Below are 10,858 nucleotides of genomic sequence, written 5' to 3'. Positions count from 1 at the left end.
CACACACACACACACACACACACACACACACACACACACACACACATACATACACACAAACGCTCACTCGTCACGCCTCAGTGGCCCTTGCAGCGCAGCGCAACGCCATCAAAGCCAGGACCCATTTACACACACACACCTCGCCTGTTAAACATACACACTGGCACGCGCAATCACACACACTGACACTCTCGGTGCACACACACACTCAGAGCGGTAGTTTAATTGGAAGTGCTGAAGGCTGAAGAATTTCTCCTTCATCTCACAATGCTGTAATTGAATCTGAGACGTGTGCATGTGTGTGTGTGCGTGCTTGAGTGTGTGTGTGTGTGTTCAGCTGATTCAGGAGTTTTCATTGACACTAACAGTAAAACAGAAATGTGTGTTTTTTTCCTTCTGTGAGGAGCCTCTCTGTCCTTCCACCCCCCTGACTATCTGCCGCTCCTCTCTTGGGGTTAATGCGGCTTTTCAATTCAAATTCAGACTCAAGCACTTTTCAAGCACCGCACTATTTCCAACAAAACCTTTATTCGCTCTTACAAGCTCCCCGGAGGAAGAACGCCAATGACCTCCATCGCTGTACGGCGGCGTTTCATTGACCAACATGTTCGGGTAAAAATAATTCTAACAATGAAACCTCACAGAGTCAGGATTTTTAAAGAAACACTCCTATTTTTGGTGCTTCTTTATTAAAATTGTGAGCCAAAAAAAACTGCCTTGTAGAACGTGGCAATCGTCTTTGTCCTGATGACGCTGAAATAAGTTGCAAGTGGTACCTGAGAACACGTCCATGCTTGGACAACCGCAAACAAAAAGCCCCATCAGCAGACAATGAGGCGTGAACGATGTACTAATGACCTGCCATCACAGCGTCACTGTCACACGACACAACAGAAGCAGGAAGTGGGATGTGGTGTGAGGAGCCGTCTTTTGATGCTACAGTGGCTCTTTTCTGACAAACTGTTTGGTTCCACATGGCAACCTTATCATTAAAAGGTGCAATCTGAGAGGGGGAATATTCTCCCTCGCTCGTTTCAGACGGGTTGCGTCAACTATAGAGTAGAAAGAGGGTGTAATGTCGCTTTTTCCAGAGCTCTGGAGAGGAATGTTTTGTGAAAACCAACAGCGGTAACATTCATGTAGAATTGATTAAAGCTGGGAAAGTAAGAGCTTGGTGTTTTTTTCGGCTGGGTTTGGAGAAAAGGTCATAATGCCAATCAGTACTCATCAGTAAGTGGAGTAATTTGAGACTATTGCAAAATCTCTGCGTTTTCCAATGCCTTTGTATCAAGCAATGTTATTATTCCCCTCGTTCCCGTTATGACCGACCAATCAGAGCTAATCTCCAATCGTCTGTCCTGATTGGTTAAGGGGCAGCCCCCACTACATCCTCCAATTGGTTATGAGTCCGGCACTATCATGACTGCACACGCCGATCTGTGTTGGGGGGCTAAGAGGATATCTGGTTGACATTCGAAGTTCGAAGGAAGTTTAAATTAAAATTTCTGTCACATGAGGCTTTATCAATTTTTAGCTCAAGGCTAATATCACAAAATCAGCCCCGTCATAATATAAAGAATTAAATGGGCACACAGATGAATATTGGACTACACCTATATTAAATACAATAGAGCGAGTACAGGCACAGTGCATGTTCTCAATCTGGTGATGGGTGAAGGGAATTTCAAATTAAAAGCATGTGTTGAACGGGGTGATAAGGACTTATATATTTACTTTGCCATGATATTATTGGATCACTGATGAGCGTTACACAGAGATGCACTGTTTGTGAGAATCTAGGCCGCTACCAATACTGATGTTTGAAATGATAACATAGCTCAAAGCCAATTCTAATACCGGTGTTTTGCATTACTTCTTTGTAATTCTACACGTCTGTTTTTTAAATTAGTTATTGAATTTGGTGAATTTAACTTTATTGAAGTCTCTCTTCTTGATAAGTTGCTAGAACGTGACTTAAAAACTGCAAGTCGCTGATCTTTCTCTGAGATTAAACTCTCACTCTGGTGACATTTTCATTCAGCTTTGACCAAAACAGAGTTTGTCCAACAGGTGACCTTTTCCGACCAATGAAAAACCTCTTCTGTGAATCAGCAGGTAGGTGTACTACTGCCAGTATTAAATTGATGTGATTAAGATAAAGATAAGATGTGATATGATGCAGATACCAACATCGCTGCATGGTATATTATCTGCAGACGGGCTGATGCCTGTCCACAGGGCAAATATCAGCCGATACTCTGAATGTTTGTCTGTTTGAAGATCTCTGAATCAAGACAACATCCTCAAATAGACTAAACCAAAAGATCAGCGTTTTTTAATTTTGTATAGCAGAGAAAATAAGACAGTTTTAGTTCACGTTAGTTTCTCTGTTAATGTTGTGTTTATCAGTTTATCTCTTGGTGCTCAGACTGAATGCATTAACAGCATGATGAAGCTCAAATTCCTCATGGTAGTGATGTATTTGAACAGCCTTAATGACCTGTTGACAGTCAAAACCTTAAATTCATCACACCTCCATGGGAGCATTTCCTTTCACCACATCCGTCTTTATTATTCTAGTTTCCGTAATCAGTGCAGTGTGTGTGTGTGTGTGTGTGTGTGTGTGTGTGTGTGTGTGTGTGTGTGTGTGTGTGTGTGTCTGTCTGTCTGTGTGTCTGTGTGTCTGTGTGTGTATGTGTGTCCAAAGATAACTGTTAGCACAGCTAGCAGGGGTCCAAACCTTCCATCGACGCTATCTTTATGACATTCACCTCTCTCCTGTGCCTTCCCTGTCTCCCTCTTACAGTCTGTCTATCTCTCCGCCGTTAATCTCTATTACTATTCAAATGCTGACATTTAAAGCAACTTCACATGCCGGCTGACGGACTGACTGTCTTAAAGATAAGGCAGGGAAAGAGCGGAGAGGAGAAAAGGAGGGGGATGATAGAAAGAGAGAGAGAGAGTAGAGAGAGATTGTCGTTCACAAAGAAAAATTGGGAAACCCTCCTCACCTCCACTTTAGCTCCCTCCCTCCCCCCTTCATGCGGTCTGTGAACGAGTTCACCCGCAACCCCCACAGGGAGTCCAGTTTCACTCTTTCTCTGGAAAACTGAACCTCTCCTCCCCTTCTCTCCTCTCCTCTTTTTGTGTGTTTGCTCACCCGTTTCCCTCGCCCCACACCCACTTCTATGTTTGCCATCTCCTTGTCCACCCCTTTCATTCTGTCTCTGTCAGACTGCGTGACAATACAGTCTGGTACCAGAAGTGCCATTTTAACAATTCACTTGAAAATATAGTGGTGTGTGTGATCACTGACACACTTCAGCTTTTCGTCAAAGTTGGCAGGTCAACTTCCCTCCCTGTTGGGCTGAACTGAAACGGACAGAGAAGTTTTATGGTCTCAATTAAGTGTTAAGATGACTCCAGACATTGTTGGCTTCTATCGTCACTGCAACTCAAACCCATAAAGCATCCACAGGATCAGATCCTGTATCAGTGTATGTCACTCTGAACGAGTCAGGGGGGAGTAATTATGGAGCCCTTAGACGGCACTCAGCCCGCCTCACATCTGAGAGCACAGCTGGTATTTTTCTTTTAAGTAAAATCCCCAAACAACATGTCCCAACTGGCTGCTTCTCTCCACCCTTCATCGCACACTTGACCTCAAAAATGCTGACTGGCTGACTCAGAGCAGACACTCAGCTCGAGTAAACTTTAACCGGATTATGACTCAAAGTGGGAAAAATCTGGGGAGTAATTAATATTTTATTGCGGATCTCTTCGCCAGGCATGTAAATATCATTCGAGTGATCGGAGAGTCCAGCCCCCTTCTCATTTCCGAATCAGAGCAGCAGCTTGTTCAGTGGTTCAGCATGTCAAAATATGAAGCTTTACTGAGCTGGAGAAGTCGGGAGATGAAGAAGGAAGGGTGCAAAAGTCTGTCAGGGAGGAGATTCAGGGCAATGTGGCTTTGATTCCTGCGTGAGAATAAATATTGAATGTTGTCTTCTTTTACAAAGTGGGCCGCCTTTTGAGTTACTCTTCTTTAAACCTTAACTATGGTCTTCTTCCTGATCTCATCAGTAGTTTTAGAGCCTGAGCATAACTAAACTGCAACTGTGAACCATAACGAAGCGGTTATTCTCTTGCATGTTTTAAAAAGTCCAAAAACGTGTCATGCTTGTGAGATCGTTCCTAATGTGGCTTAAACCACGCAACAACGCTGATTCATTCTCAAGAGCAAAGGTGATGACAGAACAACCTGATCACTCACGTCGTGTCAAGTCAATACGTAGAAAGGAGTCCGGCACATTTCACCTTTGCCTGTTGACACTGTGGCAAAAATGTACGCTTCCATCTCAGGCTGGTCTTGAGTGTCGGTAACAATTAAAGTTACTGGGCACAGTTATGAGAGCAGCCTGAGGAGCTACTGGGCCCCTAACACATATGTAAACCATCAGCGCTAATAGTGCTAATAGCAACAATGTTAAAAGTTGTAGCATTTGCCTCACTTATATTTAAAGGTGTGTCAACTACAAGGCCCTGAGTGGAAGGCAAGTAGTCTCATTCATCTCATCTTACTTCACCATCATAGAAATGTTCAGTTTAATCTGATTTAGAACAAATAAATTGTAACTTGATTGTGAATTTGAAATGTTCATATAAATGTTAAAACGCACTGTAAACAGGCTGGTAGGAATCAACTGCGATGGGAGCATTACTAACTGGGGAATCAGAGGGACCTTTCAATTCCACAGTCCAAAAAACACCTCTGACACGGGACTTTTACCAGATCTGTGTCCGGTCCGTCTCCGATCCGCTGCGGACCGGCTCCTAGTCCATCAACACACACCGGTTGCATTATCGAAACGCAGCACAGAGCAAGACCCCAGGACAGCTGGAGTCATTTGACGGAGGATTTCACGCGGCAATAACTAAATCAAGGATCATCCTCCTCCTCTCCTCATCCATGTTGTCTTTATTGGCCTCTGAAAACCTCTGACTTGATGATTCCAGGCCCGGCTCAGTTCAAAATGAGTTTTTTATTCTGAAATTAACCGGATGTTCTGATTTTGCTCTGTGCTGAATTGATGCGTCATGCTCCGGCATCTAGCGAAAATAGAAGTCTTGTGTATCTGATCCATTGCGTTCTGACCTGCCAGGTCAGAGACGCAGCCGGATACGCAACAGAGTGGATCCAGATGGAGTTAACAGATTGACTAGAATAGAAATCTATCAGATCTGGTGCTGTGACGGTATCGAAGATGGACCGGACATGGATCTGGTGGAATTTGGCCGTCAGTGTTAGGGTCGTTCTCACCCTGTCGGCGTTCAAATTTGCATAACCACTCATTCTTTATACGCTCTTCCTTTCACAAATAATGCACAAATAAAGGATATTTGAAATCTGACTTGATACAGGTTATTTCATAAGGTTAGTTTGGCTTTTATTTTGTCAAAAGAGAAGCTTAAATTTGATGTTTCATATATATTACAGCCTGCACTTGCCAAACTGTTGCTAGGGTGGTACTCTGGTAGTCATATGTTGAAGCTCAAGGCCACAGACCAATACGTCATACTCAAAGTCCTAAAATTGAGGCATTACAGATACATGTTTTGTTTGAGTGCTCCCACACTGTGAAAGAGGGTGGATGGATGAGTCTCATTGAGTCATACAAAGGGAGTCTGGACTGCAAAGGGATCAATACTGGACAGAATGAGGTCAGGATGATTGCTAGCAGTTGGTGGGCTCTATTTGGGCAGAGCAGCGAGCAGCACACCTGTGTGTACCCACACGCCACCGGAGACAGAAAGCTTCTTTACTTTGAGACACTGACCCATTCATCATGTTCCCTGATATCTAACTGATAAATTACCAGGAGAATACAATCAAATAATGCTCCAGCCGTTGTAGGGGATTTGAACGGGCCAATCACAGAGCAGACAAGAGGCAGTTTGTTTCTGAGCCAATCGGGGCACAGTTGTGGTTTTGGACTGGAAAGCAGGTCTGGTGTGGACGAGATAAGAGCAGAACAAACACACATTAAACACAAACCCCCAGAGACATACGCACACATGCACACACACTCTCAAACAGACACACAAGGTAAGTAAGGCCAGATGGAGGGGAGAGGGAATGAGGGAAATTTCCAGAAAACAAAAAGGAGGGAGAGAGAAGAAGGAAAAGAGAGTGAGTTTAGAGAGGAAAAATCCTGCTCGAGAGCTTAAAGCAGGTTAAATCTGAAGCAGCTCGCTTAGCGAGTCAGCACAGAGGCTGGTGACACGCCGAACTGCCCGGCTGACTCCTCCAATTGTCCAGCAAGCCGGTTCAAAGGCTGCCTGACTGATTTACTGACCATCCGACTGGCGGCTCGGATTTACTCTATCCTCTGTTTGTGCAGCAGAAGCACTTCTGTTGTTCAGCCTGTCGGACAAAAAGCAGTTCTCCACACCGACACACAAAGAACAACCTGAAACAGCACTAATACTGGAGAGACCGACAGAGACGCAGAGAGGGAGTGAAAAAAGACAGAAAACAAATAAACACATAAAAAAAACGACAGAACAACCAAACTTCAAAGGAGGAAAGGGGCCGAAAATAACAATTGGAAAACGTTTCTGGGACTTCTGAAAGCAATAAAAATCAAATACAGAAAAAATATCTCAAATAGAAAAAAAGTAATGTGTCAAAGAAGCGCTTTTATCTGCAGTTGTGACACAGTTCTGTCGAACAACAAAAGATACCTCACGATAGCATTTACTGTCCTGGAGGAAATTTACTTTTCTCTGCCAGCGCAGAAAAAAGAGCACATTACGCAGCAGTGGAAACCATAGAGACCCAAACAAAGGGAATAACATACAAGTGGGAATAACACGCAAGCAGGCCAGACAACAAGCAAAGCACTTCGTACTGAGGCTGTCTGCAGAGCTAAACATACATTACACATTCTGTGAGCCCGTCAGGATGGAGGCTGTGCTGGGGGGGGCGAGCTATGTCTGCAGTGATAACAGGCATAAATAAAAACCATAGCTGGATGTCACGAGTGCCAGGAATGTTGGTGTATATGTAAAACAACATGAGACAGTATTTACAGTTGTGTTTGCTCTGTGGTTGTGGGTTAACTTCAAAAGCCAGGTTTCTCTTGAACTGGAGTTCTGTTTCGTGCGACCTGGGTGTTGTCTTTGTAGTTTTTGGACGTCATTGCTTTGAGTTATGATAAAACGGCTCTCATCAAGTTAATTGCTAACATCTGGAAATATGGCGCTGTGATTAAAAGAGGTCAGCCATGAGCAGTTGATCATTGTAGTTCAAAACAAACGAATAAAACAACATAAGCAGACCTTTTTAGGTGTTTATCAGAGTTGGGGAATCAGTTTCTTTGTTCATATTCGACCCTTCATCTAAAGTCTTGCTGTGATTGATTTGGCTTCATAATAACACTCTTAAGATCACTGGTTCTCAAGCTTTCTCCCATCAACAATGGAAATTTGGCTGCACACAGACCCCTACTTAACAAGATTCATCCTGAGCTCATCCATCAAACAGGAGTTTTTCATGAGATGTTATTAAAAGTCAAAGAAACAGTCACATTTAACTATTGTGTTGCTTATAAATCAATTTGTAGTGAACATAAATGGTTGGAGTTTCTCAGAAACTCCGTCAAAGATTCTGGAGGTTCTCCTGATCCTACTTTGAGAATCACTTTCAAGAATCTGCCTCCACTGTTGGCCTGCATGCAACCATTCAGAACTAATTTTAGATACCTCGTAGAGGCTCAAAAGTTGAGATCTTTAAAAACATACTATAAGCTGTTCTTTGACTGATACATGCCTCATTAAAAACCAGAGACTGTACTGAACACAGGCATAGTCTCTGTGACATCACCCAGTGGTTTCTGAAGAGGCGTTATGAAGTTGCCATAATGTAAATGCCGGCTAAAGAGGTGGAGTCGAGACGGGCCTTTAGCCTCCTGGCAAATAGTAACAACTATCAGTAAATTTACTCCGAAGAACACTTGGTGAATCTAGAGCTGGGCGATATTGAAAATGATGTTATCACGATAAAACATCTCATATCAGTCAATATCAACAATTATCCCGATAAATATCAAATCATTATTTCATTTGAATTTAAAGGCAGATCTTCTGTCCTTCGTGAAAGTTGAAGATTAATTATTGTTATTGAATTATCGCCCAGCCCTAGGTGAATCTAATATTTGACTGCAATTGTTGCACTACACCAATGTGTTGGTATCAAAATCAGTCCAGTGCAGTGCAGCGGTAAATATGCTGCCAAAGCTGCCAAAACAAGAAGATGCATGCGAGGGCGTCCCTACCGACAGTTGTGGATGAAAATATAAATGTACTACCCTGATCTGTGAATGCACGTTCAACCTGTGGAGGGATTATTTATACAGTATGAGTCTGCTGTTCCTCTTAACAAGACTCCAGACTGCAGGTCATTCACACATAGTTATACAGAGCAACAACAGACTCCATGATAAACATCTCATTTGTAATATAGACATTAACTTTGTCCGTCTGTCTGTCACACTGTATACTTTTGACATGATCCACTTTGTTCATACCGTGTAACATAGCCTGTGTAAAATGACTCCTTCTGCATAACACTGGTAGAGCAGTTCTTAAGTAAATATGTCAGTTGAAGTTCAGATAAGTTCACATTTACACTGAAGGGCAAACAAGAGAGATATAAGAACTAAAGAAGCAGTGTAACCTTTAAGTACTGACATTTCAAGAACATGTGAGATAAGAAAAGACAAAGAGAGAGACATGCGTTGATAAAAGTGAGATATTAAAGATCAGAATGTTCCAAGTGGCAACTGTAGGGAGCTGTTTATATTTAAAACGAAGGCGATTATGAAAATAAGTGATGTTAACAAGTAAAAAAGTACTTCAATGTTCGTTTTTTCGTTTTTTTGACAGTTTTTGTAGGTATATGAGTATGAATATGCCAAAAGCTGTGTCCTGAATCACCTTCACATCGTTTCTTACTCTCCAAAATTGTCTGACAATAGCTAACCTGAGACGGTCTCCTCCCTTAAACCAAACCTTCCCATGTTAAACAACCAGACTCTGCTTAAACTTTGACCTACTGCACTTGCCGTAGTTATGCACCAACACCTTTCCTGTGCGATGAATGACAACAGCCATGCCTCACAGCATAACTAAAGAGAAACTACAGGAATGTAACCACACTGCCACACTTCTACTTTCTCTTCTGTCTGTTTTTTTTTTTCTTCTCCCCCCTCGTTCACAAACACAATCCTACACGATCAGACGCACTATAGCCCGAGGACTGACGGGACCATGTACTGCAGAGTGAGCATGAAAATGAGTGCGTGTGTGTGTTGTCACCTTCAGCTGTAAAATGTGGTCAAACGTCACTTACAGGCTGGGATGAAAAAAAGAGAGAAACTATACAGGCTGAGAGAGAGAGAGAGAGAGAGAGAGAGAGAGAGAGAGAGAGAGAGAGAGAGAGAGAGAGAGAGAGAGAGAGAGAGAGAGAGAGAGAGAGAGAGAGAGAGCAGAGAGGGCAAAATAAGTGGTACAGAAACCACACGCACTCTCCTCCCTCTGAGTTTGTAGTGCGGGTGCTTGTCTGAGTGTGAGTGTGTGTGTGTGTGTGTGTGTGTGTGTGTGTGTGTGTGTGTGTGTGGTAAATGAGTTTTGGGAGTTGTCGTCTCTTTACGATAGCTGTAACTGGCCCGAGGACAGCTGTTATTACACTTTACAACAGGGAAATACTGTATGAGTGAGTGAGTGCGAGAGAGAGGGAGAGAGAGATGAGTGTGTGCGCCTGTGAGTGTGTGTGTGAGCAGAGGTTTCAGGGGAAGAGACGGTGAAACACACTGGTCATGTACTTGATACTCGTGTCCTTGTGCAGGTTTAATGATTAAGAAAATTAAAGATGCTTTGGATGGGGCTCACGTGGAAAACAGGCCGTTTAAGCAAAACTTATGAATTCACCTCATTCAATTATTCACCAAAGTCTAGTGATACAAACCCTTATGTGTGCGAGAGTGTGTGTGTGTGTGTGTGTTTGAGGTAAGGAGTGGCTCATGGGAGGCAGAGGCCAGCTACCTACAGGGGAGTGGTCTTTTAATAGATAGTTGTGAGTGTGTGTGGTGTGTGTTCATTGTCAAACGACAAAGCTCTGAGCAGGAAATGAGTCGAAACCGGTTTCTGACTCACATTCAGGTTACAGAGCACTGCCTCGGGCTCACACACACACACACACAAACACACACAATCATGCACACACTATTAGACACCAGACACCATTGTTAAATGTGTCCCTTCTCTTTTGTTTCTTTATCTCTGTCTGCACATAATGAGGTCAATAGACAAATGCATGGGCCAGTTTGAGGCCTAGTGGTCAGAGTAATGACCGGAGGGTTGCTGGTTTGAATCCCACACACAGATATTTAAACACACACACACACACACACACACAAACGGGGGCCGTGATAGAAAATAACCAGTGGCCGGTCTTTCAGCCTTCGAGTGGTGTTGAGTGAGCACCATGAGCTCTGGGTCAGTGAAACCCTGACAGCCTTTTTTCTGAAAGAAAACACCTCTCAGAACTCGGAGGTCAGAGTGGAGATTTGACTTCTGCTTTTCTGTCGTTGCTGGTAAAAAGAAATATCAAGTTTAAACACTAAGGTAGTTTGACACTTCAAATATTGTACTCACTGAGTAGGGCTGGGACATGATTTTTGAATGTGTGAATATTCATTCACTTAGTAAAAATGTATGAGTTACTGCGAATAGTTTCTCATTTTAAGAGTACAATGTCTGTACGTTTTGCCGTTGGCCTAGCGGTCTAAGTGCGCGC

At 43.1% G+C, this 10,858-nt stretch overlaps 1 protein-coding gene across 4 annotated transcripts in view; it reads right to left on the bottom strand.

Moving 5' to 3' along the window:
• Positions 1 to 10,858, bottom strand: part of ptprk (protein tyrosine phosphatase receptor type K) — a 153,008-nt gene that overhangs the window by 99,966 nt on the left and 42,184 nt on the right. The gene's annotated exons all lie outside the window — the stretch shown is intronic.

Source organism: Notolabrus celidotus, chromosome 13 (assembly GCF_009762535.1).
Source record: "Notolabrus celidotus isolate fNotCel1 chromosome 13, fNotCel1.pri, whole genome shotgun sequence".
NCBI classification, from domain to species: Eukaryota; Metazoa; Chordata; class Actinopteri; order Labriformes; family Labridae; genus Notolabrus; species Notolabrus celidotus.
Note: the sequence above shows the minus strand (reverse complement) of the source record. Positions and strands in the feature narration are given on the sequence as shown.